Consider the following 13,911-nt stretch of genomic DNA (forward strand, 5'->3'; position numbering starts at 1 on the left):
GGGAATCCAGGAGGGGAGTACACAGAACTCCTCACTTGCTAAAATTAATCATTATTAGTAGGGCCCGTGTCGGTGGGCAGGTAGAAAGGCAAACCTTTCTTTCCAGTGGCTCTCTACTGAAGATCTTTAAGTTCCACAAACACTTAACTTTTTAAGCCAACAAACTTTCATGATAGGATCCACCATCAGAGCAAGATTACCAGCAGCAGACTCCTGGAGCTGTCGGGTGTGGGGAAGCCAGGTTGAATGGGAGATGTGGCTCGGCTATGGGCTCTGCCACTCACTGCCCGTGAGACTTTGAGCAAGTATCGAGTTGGCCAAAAAAGTTCATACTGGTTTTCTGTAACATGTTGTGGAAAACCCAAATGAATTCTTTGGCCAACACGATAGTTTGAAGTATCCAAGCCTCAGTTTTCACGTCTGAAGGGTCAGGATGATTCTCTTGAGTATGGCGTTGCTGTGGGCTTAATGAGATACCCTGTCTTTGGGAACCAGAGGTTCATCATCTCCCCACTTTGGGGGTTGAGCAACCTTAATGACAGGCAGAGGATGATCAATGTGTCTGACTTATGGTCTTCTTCCCAGGACCCTGGCAAACTCCCCACAGAGCTCCGATCGGGTGCCTGAGCAGGGGGAGAGCAGGGGCAGGTGTGGCTTCAGGTTGTGGTTCTTCGGCAGCTATGCTGGCGCTCTGGTGCCCGTTTCTTTCCTTCACTAGTACTAGCCTGGGGCCCTGGGCACAACAGCTGCTCAATAAACACTGCTGGATGAATGAATGAATGGAAGCGGCTGAACTGCAGTGTGGGGTTTCTGGTGGCAGGTGGGTTCAGAAAGGGTGGTTTTCTGGCCATATTTCCTTTCTGTTGACCACAAGGAGCAGGATAGGAGAAAACAGGCTGTACCTGCTGGCCACATACAACCAAATGCACCCTGAAGCCCCTGTATGCTCAGCAAGAGATTGAAAAAGACCTCTTCCTCTGATACAAGGAAAAGAGAAATGAGGTGAAGTGAGAGTCCCTCAGTCGTGTCTGACTCTTTGTGACCCCATGGACTATGGCCCGCCAGGCTCCTCTGTCCATGGAATTCTCCAGGCAAGAATACTGGAGTGGGTTGCCATTCCCTTCTCCAGGGGATCTTCCCGACCCAGGGATCAAACCTGGGTCTCTCGCATTGCAGGCAGATTCTTTACCATCTGAGCCACAGGGGAAGAAGCCCATATAGCCGCCAGACTCCCCAGAGCAGGGCTCTGGGATGGTTCTGAGAACAGAACTTGGTACCTGTTGGGAGGACGCCCCAGTTGGGACTGGCTCTCAGTCCAGCTCTGTGCACACCTCAGGGGAGGCATATGCTAGCCCACCTGTGGCCTGAACATCGAGAGGGAGGGGGCTGCAGCAGCAGCTGGGACGCGTAGGGTAGAGAACATTTGCGTCTGCAGCCCTAGTAGGCTTGCTATCTCCTTCCTGATCTTTCATGCTTCTTTGGGGGCACATTCAAATCATGTCACTTAATCTTTTCACAGGCTGTTTCTTCAGTCAGCCCGTATGGCTGACAGTTGTCATCTGGCCAAGCGGCATGCTCTCCCCTCCTCTGAAACTGGACTCTATGAATCATTCAGTCTACTCTCCCTCCAGCCTGGGCCCGGGCCTTTCTCTGCTCTCAGAGCCCCGCTCCTCTTCCCCCACCACAGCCAAACCACCAGTTTTATTTCCTGGCCTTTTATTTAAAAAAAATACTTTTGTAGCAAGTATTATTATCAAACTCCACTCATTGGGCCAGCCACCCTTGTGGTGGTAGAGAAAAACTTGCCCCTCACGTAGCACATCACCTATACTTGTGAGTTCATTAGCCAGCAGCCTCAGCTCCAAGCTCTAACAATGTGCATCTCCTCGCCTTTTGGCTTTTTGCTTATTTCACTGACCTGCTTATTACACTCTGACCTTTCCACCAGCAGGTCTACCTGACGATGTCCAGAACAAACCTGGCAACGTTCAACATCTGAGTCTCTTCCTCTCGTGGAGACTGTCATTCATCCCCAAGACTTTACCTGCCCCACTGCAGGCAACAGCCATTCCCCCTCAGCAAGGATGTGCAGTGAGGGGCACATTCAGGCCTGTCTGCCTTTAAATAGCTTCTCTCCTGAGCTACCATGGTGCTTGATGTTCCCACCACGAATGCCACTCTTGTGAATTATATAGCATTTGTCTCCAAAAAACCTTAGTTATTATCTCAATTTTAAATAGGAGGAGATGAAGACTCTGGGTTCAAGCGACATACTAAGAATTAAGATCAACCACTGGCGAGGCCAGACCATGGACCCAGGCCATCTGCACCCAAATCCTGTGCTCCTCCCACACCATGGCCCTGAGGCGGGAAGACTGACTTGGTTCTGCACAGTGCTAGTGCAGGATGGGGCTGCTCTGGTCGGTAAAGAATCCGCCTAAAATGTGGGAGACCTGGGTTCGATCCCTGGGTTGGGAAGATCCCCTGGAGGAGGGCATGGCAACCCATTCCAGTATTCTTGCCTGGAGAATCCTATGGACAAAGGAGCCTGGAGGGCTACAGTCCACGGGGTCGCAAAGAGTCGGACACGACTGAGTGACTAAGCACAGCACAGCACAGTGCAGGATGACTTGCCCCGATTTCGGCTCCTGAGCATTAGGAGAAAGGAAAGGAAATGTCAACGGTTTTCTACTTTATATTTCTCTTTCCAAGCTACTGCAGCATTGCTCACTCAGCAAGGGTTTATTGACCATTTCTGTAATGTGCTAATCCCTCCATGAGGCACCATGAGGACATAGGATGATTTTAAATCTTGGGTCTTCTCTTCAAGGAGCCTTTGTTTGGTTGAAGAAACAAGAGTAACTAATGAAACAGCACAAGATTCCACAAACCAGAATATATGAAGCACTAACTTGTGCGAGTGCATTTGGCTTTTAAGTGCTCCAGGAGAGTGTGGAGGCTGAGAGGGGCCTTAGTAGTTAAACGGCTTCTGGGGGAAAGTGGCACCAAATTTAAGACTTTAAAGATGGTAGGATGTTAGAGAGAAGTGAAGAGAAAATGGAAAATTTGGGACACGGGAAACATGTTTGTGATTACTTTCCTTTGAAAAATGAGCATGAGACCAATGATCAAATCTTAGAGGAATGTTACAGGATGCAATCAAGAGAGGAAATGGGAGAGGCAGGCGGTGTCCCTGGTGCCAAGGGAGCGACAGTTTTGATGAGGAGGTTACCTGCCCTGTTTAACGAAGTTACCAGACCTTGGATGGAGAAGTGCTCATTAGATTGTGCAAGGAGAAATGATGAAACTCTGAGTCGTCGTGCTGGAGTGTGAGGACTGAATCTCGACCTGAAGACAATTATGGAGCCCCAGATTATTTGCCTGAGAGGATGCGGAGGAGAGAAATCAGGGGTTTGTCACCAAGGCCAGTGGGTATGCTGTGGCGCGGCAGGTGGACTTGATAGAGAGTGACAGCTTGCGAGGTGAATACCTTGCTTCTTTCAGTAAAATCTGGAAAATTCATATCCTATCCTTAAATTCTAGGTCGTATCTGTCTAAGGGGGATCATGAGTGCAATCTCATGGTCTTTCTAAAGTTTTACAACATGGTATCATGAAAGAATGGAGAAGGCAATGGCACCCCACTCCAGTACTCTTGCCTGAAAAACCCCATGGACGGAGGAGCCTGGTGGGCTGCAGTCCATGGGGTTATAAAGAGTTGGACACAATTGAGCGACTTTACTTTCACTTTTCACTTTCATGCCTTGGAGAAGGAAATGGCAACCCACTTCAGTGTTCTTGCCTGGAGAATCCCAGGGACGGGGGAGCTTGGTGGGCTGCTGTTTATGGAGTCACACAGAGTGGATACGACTGAAGTGACTTAGCAGCAGCAGCAGCAGCATCACGAAAGAAATGAAGGAATGAACAAGAAATTCAACATAATAATGTCTTAACTAAGTTGAATGTTTGGAGAATGTTTTAAATATGAATATACTGTTCTGTTTAAGTGTGGTTAACCAAACCCCCTTTTGGGCTTTAGTTTTGAAAATTATTAAAGTAAATTATTTCAGAGCCTCCAATTCACTTACTCACTGATCACTGTTTGTGGAGTGTGTGTTCCAGGTACTGAGCCTGGCATGAGGCCTATAGGAAGGAAGTGGACCTACTCTGTGTCCTTGAGGATTTCATAGACTAGTCTGGGAGCTAGACAAGTAGACGAAATAAGCAAAGGGTGACACATTACACTACAACCCCAGATGCAGGAAAGGCATGCTGCTGGAGTAACTCTGCTGTCTGGGTCAGGGCTTCTAGAAAAAGAATAGTTTGAATGGGGTCTTGAAGAAGCTTATCAAGCAAACAAGAGTCAAGACAATAGAGGAATAGACTGGGAGGAGGGAGGAGATTTTGAATAGTTTACCCCAAAACGCATGCTGGAGGCAGAAGAGGATGTGGTTAGTGGTAGAAGCTACAAGCAAGAGCTCCATAAGAGAACTGGGAGTTATTCCATCCTGGGAGAAGCTCATCAAGGGATTTTTCCCCCCCCACAAATACAAGATATTTGCAACAATGCAAAAATATCCCTAACACTACTATAGTTAAAATAGTTGAGCATCATTTCCAAATCAAAAATACAGCAAATGAAATTATAGTGCTTAGAAACTGCATTAAATGTATAATTCTTGGGGCGTTAGCTTATATTATCTTTTCTGGCAAAAACTGAAGAGATTTCCAAGTGCTCCTTGTAGAAATCAAGTGTCCCTCCAAATTTTTGTCAACTCATTATTTTGAAATGATTTTAGACTCACAGCTGCAAAATAGGACAAATAATTCCCACGTATCCTCGTCCAGCTTCCCCAATAACATCTTACATAACAATTGTTAAGGCCAGGAAATTGACGTTGGTACATTATTTGCTGAGTTACAGACCTTATTTGGATTTCATAAGTTTTTACACACCCTCTTATTTTGCTGCTGCTGTGGTACAGTCTAAGATATGTTATCACATGTATAGATTCATGTCCCGAGGACACAGACTGTTCTATAACCTCAAAGAAACTCCCTCATGCTACCCCCTCATAGCCATGCCCTCCTCCTACTCTGATCCCTGGCAACCAGAGATGTGTTTTCTATCACTATAATTCTGTAATTTTAAGAATTTTATAGAAATGGGGGCTCCCCTGGTATCTCAACTGGTAAAGAATCCACCTGCAATGCAAGAGACCTTGGTTCGATTCCTGGGTCGGGAAGATCCACTGGAGAAGCAACGAGCTACCCACTCCAGTATTCTTGGGCTTCCCTGGTGGCTCAGCTGGTAAAGAATCTGTCTGTAATGTGGGAGACCTAGGTTTGATCCCTGGGTTGGGAAGAACTCCCGGAGAAGGGAGTGCTTCTGGAGTACTTCTGGTAGCACCAGTGTTCTGGCCTGGAGAATTCCATGGACTGTATAGTCCATGGGATCACAAAGTATGGTCCAAGTACATTGATCCCTGGGTTGGGAAGAACCCCCAGAGAAGGGAGTGCTTCTGGAGTACTTCTGGTAGCACTGGAGTGGCTACCCACTCCAGTACTCCAGTGTTCTGGCCTGGAGAATTCCATGGGCTGTATAGTCCATGGGATCACAAAGTATGGTCCAAGTACATTACACAATAATGGTGCAAGTGTGGACATACCACAGTTTATCCATTCACCCACTGAAGGACATCTGGGTTGTTCCCAGTTTTGGATGATTATAAAAAACCCTATGAGAACCTTCCTCAGCCTTCTCTTGCTTTGTTCATGACAGTCTAGCTTTGGCAGTTCAGTTCAGTTCAGTCGCTCAGTAGTGTCTGACTCTTTGTGACTCCATGAACCACAGCACGCCAGGCCTCCCTATTCATTACCAACTGCCGGAGTCTACACCCAAACCCATGTCTATTGAGTTGGTGATGCCATCCAACCATCTCATCCTCTGTCGTCCCCTTCTCCTCCTGCCCTCAATCTTTCCCAGCATCAGGGTCTTTTCAGATGAGTCAACTCTTTGCATCAGGTGGCCAAAGCACTGGAGTTTCAGCTTCAACATCAGTCCTTCCAATGAACACCCAGGACCGATCTCCTTTAGGATGCACTGGTTGGATCTTCTTGTAGTCCAAGGGACTCTCAAGAGCCTTCTCCAGCACCACAGTTCAAAATCATCCATTCTTCAGCACTCAGCTTTCTTTATAGTCCAACTTTCACATCCATACATGACCACTGGAAAAACCATAGCCTTGACTAGACAGACCTTTGTTGGCAAAGTAATGTCTCTGCTTTTTAATATGCTGTCTAGGTTAGTCATAACTTTCCTTCCAAGGAGTAAGTGTCTTTTAATTTCATGGCTGCAATCACCATCTGCAGTGATTTTGAAGCCCAGAAAAATGAAGTCAGCCACAGTTTCTACTGTTTCACCATCTATTTGCCATGAAGTGATGGGACTGGATGCCATGATCTTAGTTTTCTGAATGTTGAGCTTTAAGCCAATTTTTTCACTCTTCTCTTTCACTTTCATCAAGAGCCTCTTTAGTTCTTCTTCACTTTCTGCCATAAGGGTGGTGTCATCTGCATATCTTGCTTTGTTCCTGATATTTGAACTTGCTTTTGTTATTGATATTTCTTCCAGCAATCTTGATTCCAGCTTGTGCTTCTTCCAGCCCAGTGTTTCTCATGAAGTACTCTGCGTATAAGTTAAATAAGCAGGATGACAATATACAGCCTTGACGTACTCCTTTTCCTATTTGGAACCAGTCTGTTGTTCCATGTCTAGTTCTAACAGTTGCTTTCTGACCTGCAAACAGGTTTCTGCTTTGGCAGAGATTGTTCCAAACTTTTCTGTCCTCTGGAACAACAAATCTGACTGGGTTTTGTAGGTGGGAGACCTAGGCAATAGGTTGGGGAGGAGCTGAGAAGACACAAGTATACAAGCAACTCTTTGGACCATTCCAAAAATTATGGGTTTGTCTCAGTTTAAACCTAAGTTTGTGTCCCTCAAGGCCAGGCTCCTACTTCTTACATGCATTTATACCATAACCCAAGCCTGTGAACTCATCTTTCTAGATGTATGATTTCAGCAAGGATACTTGGGGATCACAGTGGCAGTTCAGGCAGCCTTGGAGCAAAATTGAGAGGAGCTTTAAAACAACAGGGGACAAAGCTTCAAACAAAACTGATTGCAGGATCATTGGAGCTGAATCCATTAAGGTTCAGAAAGACCTGTCTAAATTTCTACCCAACTTGCACAAAATCTTCTTAAATCAGAAGCCAAGGAAAGACTAAAATAGTCAAAAGCATAACAGAGAAAGGACTCATCGTATCTTGAACAAGAAAGTCTTCATAATACCCAGTGTGTGGGGATACAGATTTACTCACGACCTTGGGGTCATAAATAGGATAGTAATTTCCTGACCAGAACCAAATACTCTTTCTTTTATCTCCACTGCCTCCTGAGGTTGCATATTTTACAGTCACAGATTCATGTTCTGCTTTCTTTAGTGTTCCTTTAGGTCAAAACAGTCAATATTTGTTTGCCTCTTTGGGGGAAAATCAACAATGTACCTGGACTGTTATACCTAAAAGATTTACTGAGGCGATTCCTACTTTTCACAAGTCCCCAAACATAACCTCAAGGATCTTAAATTTCCCTGTGATTCTTTATGTGGTTGACCTTTTATTGTATCCTAATGATGAGAAAAGCTCTAAGACTGATTTTAGTTAGCTACTGTTTTCTTTCAGAAAGGGCGAAACGTGTTTTGTGTGTCTGTGTGTGGCCCCATGCGACATGCGGGATCTTAGTTCTCTGACCAGGGATTGAACCCATGCCCCCTGCAGTGGAAGCACAGAGTCTTAACCTGCCAGGGAAGTCTCAAAGTGCATAAGGTTTTTTAAGAGAAGTTACAATTTTGTCAAAGTAAAGTTCATTATGCAGGCATGATTTATCCCAGGAAGGTAAATTCTTTACTTCTGATTATAGGCCATTTAGAATGTTCCAACTTTTCTGAAATTATGACACTTACAATTTAACCCCGTCCTTGGTATGCAAGTCCCTCCCTTGGGAATCTCAATATGAAGAGGCCTTTTGTGAGTTAAATTAGCCCTTCAGCAGCCTCCCACTCTGGGCTCACCTAATTATCATAAACATTTCTGTCTGTGTTTGTGAGATCTGGACAAACTGTTGGTGTTATGAGTCACTTTCATGGGACTCATCAGACATCAAGTCTACCGCAGACTCTCTTGACTGTGGCAAGGCCTGCCTGCCTACTCAGCTCTCTTAAGGGAATTAGCCCTAGTGGCTAAGCTAGTGGGGGCTTCTGTCCACTTGGTTTCAGGGTGTCCTTTAAATCTGACGGTCCTTCATGCTGTACAGTGTTTGTAGCTCACTGAAAACACACGTGTCTCAGTAGGCAGGCTTATCCCCAGTGAAATCCTATTATGTTCTCTGCCACACACTTCAGTTTACTGTAGTGTTTCTTCGAATTTTGCTGCTCTACTTTTACATGTCTTATTCTCAACGAGGTCATTTTGGTCTACTGGTTTCTGCTCTAGGAAAAAGAGACTGCTGGATAATTCGAGAAGGAGAAAAACTGGATCTTGATTTAAGAACCAAAACTTTGGCCACTCAAGGGGAGGCAGGGTTGCTTTCTATTCTTGTAACACCAAAGGTCTTTTTTAGACCTCACATGTACATAAACATACTCTTCCTTTCTTTTTCCTCATGGTGGTAATAACTGAAGGTAGCTTGCCCTCAGAGGGACTCAGAGAACTCAGTGTCCTTAGAACAGTGCTTCTCACACTCTGCGTGCCACCTCTCTGGAGGTCAAGGTAAGGTTGTGATGGGACCATCTAAATAGAATCCTTATCATTTCCTTCCTGGAATCACGATTCTGGAGTTTTCTTTCTCTTAGTCTAGATGGTGGTAGTGTGGTGGTGGGGCCTGGTCCCACTGAGCACAGACTCACTTGGGTTCATCAGTCATTTATTTGTTCACACATGAATCTCTGCTTCCATGTATGAGTACTGAAGCACCTACTGTCTGCACAGACATGACCTGGCCAGAGGAATCCTTCTTTCAGCCCTAGATGACTTCTCATTTGAGGAGGAGGGCTGTACGCAGTGGTTAACTGCTGACTAGTTAATAACTATCTCGAAGGGATGTGCAGGGATAAGTCACTTTTCTGGCTGCCTCCCCAGGAAACTGCAGCATGTCCTGAAAGCAACTTCATATGATTAAAATCCCCCCTCCACCACCAACAGGCAGAATCTACCAATTCTGTCTTCTCAGCCTTCTCTCTGTTACAGATGATGAAATAGGTCTGGAAGGCCACCTCACCTGAGGTACCTCACGATGTGGGGGTGTGGGGAGGGCTGTTTCAAAAAAGGCCAGACCCCAGAAGCACCTCAGTCCCATGCAAGCCAGGATGGCCTTGACTTAGAACTAAGATGGGACAAATGACGACTCTGCAGTGGCAGAAAGGACTTTCAAAATAAAGGTAGATGAATGAGGCATGTGCCGAACATCACAAGTCCTCTGCAGGATTCGTCAGGACACGGGCCTGCATCCACCTGGAAGCACAGGAAGCCCTGCAGACCCGCACGTCCGGGCAGGGGCTGGCTGAGGTTCTCAGCGTCCCTGCTCTGGGCTCCCAGAGGCTGTGGGCGCTTCAGTCTGGTCAGGGCTAGTGCAAAGTTAAATCCACGTGATGGTCCTAGGATAACAGCTCAGTGACAAACAAAAACCTGCTGTGGTGAGTGCAGGGGACTGTACTCCATTAAACATGGTTGGTGAGAGTAGAATTCAGTACAATCTCTTTGAAGGGCAATTTGGCCAAAAAATGGCATTAAAAGCCTTCACATTTTTTTGTATACTTTTCCACCTTAATTCTACTTACAGAATTAAGGAATTTTACACTAAAGCAGTAATTATGGGTATACATAAAGCTTTTATGGTCTTCTCTGGTGGCTTAGTCAGTAAAGAATCTGCCTGCAATGCAGGAGACCTGGATTCAATCCCTGGGTTGGGAAGATCCCCTGGAGGAGGGCATGGCAACCCACTCCAGTATTCTTGCCTAGAGAATCCCCATGGACAGAGGAGCCTGGTGGGGCATGGTCCACGGGGTTGCAAAAAGAGTCGGACATGACAGAGTGATTAAACACAGTACATAAAACTTTTATAATAAAGAAAAACTGGAAACAAGTGAAATGATCAATAACAATGAATTGTTAAACAAATCATGGTACATCTACACTATGCAGCTGCTTAGGACAATGCTGCTGTAAAAGAATATGTAGTGACTCTTTGGCATTGCTCGCTGGCTGGCTGACTTAGCACCCACTTCCAACACCCTTTCCCCTCGCCTTTCTCCACTAGAGAGGCCAGAAAAATGAAACACTTGTTTTCCAGCCTCTCCTACAACTAAGAGCCACCTTGAGACATGAGGTAACAGCCAACAGGCTGCTGAGCTGGGCTGTCCTTGATGACATCCTTGAATTGTTCTCCCAGCCTGGATCTCCTACTTTCAGACTCTTGTCATATGAGGAACATATTCCTATTATTTGTTTAAGCCACTGTTGGTTTATTTTAGGGTTTGCCATTACCTGTACCCAAACATAATCCCAACTGAAAGACATGGAGAGATGTTTACAATATATTAAATCAGGGGAAAGTGTTACAGAGCAGAAGTATACCCACAGGCATAGAAGAATAACGAGGGGGTGTATTCTAAAATAATAATTGTGATTTTGTCTGATTGTGGGGTTATAGGGGATTTTGAGTTCCTTCTTTGGGTTTATCTGGATTTTCTAAATTTTTTACAACAAACACGGATAATTCCTGTGGCAAGGAAAAAGCCTGATAAATATATATATATATATTTAAAAAAAAACAGGGTAGAGAAGTAATGGAAGAAACCTGTGGTCAGGCAGCAAGAAGTTTTTGACAATAGCTGCCAAAATAACCATTTTACAGCTTCTATTACTGTCTGGGTGGTTCAGGCTCCCTGGAGTGGTGTTTCTTACCCTTTCTTGCTGGTTTCTCTGGTTTTGAAAGGTCCCCATTGGGTTCTAACGAGGCTTGCTGAGGCCCACCTCCACCAGCAGGGCACCATCCTCAGGGACACCCCATGAGGCCACATGGGCTCTGAGCACTTTCAACGCATCTTTCTCTCCTCTTCACTGAGGGGCTTGCTTCCCATCCCCTAACTCCATCTCATTTCTTGCTCTCCCCTAAGCTTCTTGGCAGAATCAAATGAGACAACTTATCTAAAAGTACTTTGTACACTATAAAGTGTAACAAAGTGTAAGTTGTTTTTATCTCTGTCCTTTCTGCCTCTTCTCCCTGCCTGCTTTCACTCTTTCCTTTCTCTTCTTCCCTTGTTCTTTTTCCCATCCCTCCCCCTGCCATGGTATAACAAGGACACGAGGAGCCTGCATGGCCTTGAACCTGGACTTCTGTCATATTTCACATGACCCTGTCCTGTACTTATTTGCTTACAGGCTTCTTGCCCTTGCTCAGCAGTGAGCTCCTTGAGCAGGAACCATGTATTTCGACCCCCAGAAACTTCTAACACCTGACTCACAGTACACTCCTGGAAAACGTTTGCCTGATATCACTGAAGTACATTTTTAAGATTGTTTTGTTATCTGGATAAAACACAAACACTCACTCAGTAATGTCAGTGTAAAATCAGTCTTCCATCTAAGTAAGTAGAAATGTGTTACGTGCATCTAAAAAATTAAAGTCTCACAGAGTATTTTTAAGAACTGAGAATTGACAAGATTAGCAGGTTGGAAAAACTAATTTTTTTTCTTCCAAACTGCAATATTGATAAATGTATTTACAACTGAAATGGGAACATAATGATAAAGTGGGAACAAATATTTCATGGTAAAATATTATAATTTATAGTTTATATCTGTTATATACTAAAATGACAAAAAAAAAAATTTGCAAGGATCCATGAAATGCCACATTAAAAAAACATGTATTTGAATCCAGTCCAACGTCTCCCATTCTGGCCAAATTGTCAAACCATTTATTTTTTTCTCATCCATCTCATCCTTTCCAATCCCTCTGACATCATCGTTGTCCAAACTGGGACTTTGTGACTTGATGGTATTCCTGCCTTTAGTCTCCTTTAAACTTTTTCACCCCTCATTGCAGGACAAACTTTCTAAAAACATCGCTTTAATCACCCCCTGAGCCATGTGTGCTGTCTTTTCAGTCATGTCCGACTCTTTCTGACCCTACGGACTGTAGCCCAGCAGGCTCCTCTGTCTATGGGAGTCTCCGGGTAAGAATCCTGGAGTGGGTTGCCATGCCCTCCTCCAGGGGACCTTGCCCACCCAGAGATTGAACCCACATCTCTTATGTATCCTGCACTAGCAGGCAGGTTCTTGACCACTAGCGCCACCTGGGAAGCCCTTTAATCCTCCCACCCCCTGCTAAACCTCCAGGGGCCCTTCACACCTATGCGTATTCTATAGCATAAAAATCAGACTTCTTGGGCTGGTGCTCACAATTCCACTTCACTCCTTCCCTCCCATTCTTTCCTTTGGATTCTCCATCCCTTAGACTCTCAGCCTCAGACTGGTGCTCTCTTCCCACCAATCTCCCTTATACTGAAGCCCTGCTAGCCCTGATTGTACCCAGATGCCTTCTTCCTTTTAAGGTGAGGCTCATTCATGTTCTGCCACTTCCTTGACCACGGGTGACAGAGTCAGGATCCCAGATTGCTGTGATGGGATAATGGCCAAGAGGCTAAACCATTCAAAATACACGTGAGGTTCTGCATTTGGATCTTAAAAAACCAAATGGAAAGAAATGTTGTGGCAGGGGACATAAGGATCTGCAAGCAGAGTGTGCACACATGTAAGGGGTTTGAACTGATGGCAGCTCCGTGTGAGGTGCCACCGTGCTGGGACTGACAAAAGGCAATGGTGGCAGAGGCTGGGAAGAGGACCCCACTGACTGAGTCCATCATGGCCCTGACCCTACTGTGTATATTATTCACCTCACTTACTCCTCACAACATGGAGAGTACCCTGGCCTGAGGGTACCATCAGCTCCATTTTCTGGGCTTCATATCCACTACTTTGCAGACTACTACTGAAGTAACCCCTGATTCGATGTCTTCCATTGCCCTCTAGAACATTCCCCATGATGGACACCCGTCTGTCTCTCCAGCCTCCCACCACCACACCCCCTTCCCACACCACGTTCCAGCTCTAAGGCACTGTACCAGGCCGAGTCAGACTTCAGTGCTATTCGTTCACACTTCTGTTGGAAATGCCTTCCCTTCCTTGCCACTGATCTTCACTTGGAAAGTGTCAACCTAACCTCCAGATTCACTCAAGTGTCAGTTCCCTGATTCTCACCCTCTTCTGCTGGGCTGAGTTAGGTTGGCCTTCTAGGAGTTTCTCTAATACATGTTGGTGCACTTCTAACACAGACAGTATTTATCTTTTCCTTTCACTTCACCATGACCTTTTTGAGGGCTGGGATTAAGTCTCCATATCCTTATTGTCTCGTGTGGCACCCACCACACGGTATGTTCTTAGATGTTAGCAGAACTACACCGAGGCTCAGAGAGCTTAAGTAACTTGCCCAAGGTAACAGAGCTGGTAAGAACAGAACTGGTTTGAAGCCAGATACCTGATTATAAAGTCCTTCTTCTAGGATGAAAAAAGTGATAATATTTTTCCCCTTTGGGCTTATCAGACCACATCTGGAATACCGAATTCAGTTTCAGGAAGCAAACTTTTAGAATAACATTCACGAGCAGGGGTAGGTTTGAAGGAGAGTGACCATCATAGTGGAGGCAGTGAATATACTCAAATCCAGGTCACGTGAAGATCTGATGGAGAAACTAGGGGTTTGGTTTAGATGGAAGTAAAACTCAGACTGACC

General features: G+C 45.3%; 1 protein-coding gene and 1 non-coding gene across 3 annotated transcripts in view; both read right to left on the minus strand.

The window, feature by feature from the left end:
• Positions 1-13,911, minus strand: part of MAPRE3 (microtubule associated protein RP/EB family member 3) — a 55,408-nt gene that overhangs the window by 13,850 nt on the left and 27,647 nt on the right. The window lies entirely within an intron of this gene.
• On the minus strand, positions 1,734-1,883 carry LOC112448909 (small nucleolar RNA SNORA62/SNORA6 family). Its single transcript, XR_003037370.1, has one exon. It is a non-coding gene; the product is annotated as a small nucleolar RNA SNORA62/SNORA6 family (small nucleolar RNA).

The sequence above is a fragment of the Bos taurus genome, chromosome 11, assembly GCF_002263795.3.
Source record: "Bos taurus isolate L1 Dominette 01449 registration number 42190680 breed Hereford chromosome 11, ARS-UCD2.0, whole genome shotgun sequence".
Taxonomy (NCBI): Eukaryota; Metazoa; Chordata; class Mammalia; order Artiodactyla; family Bovidae; genus Bos; species Bos taurus.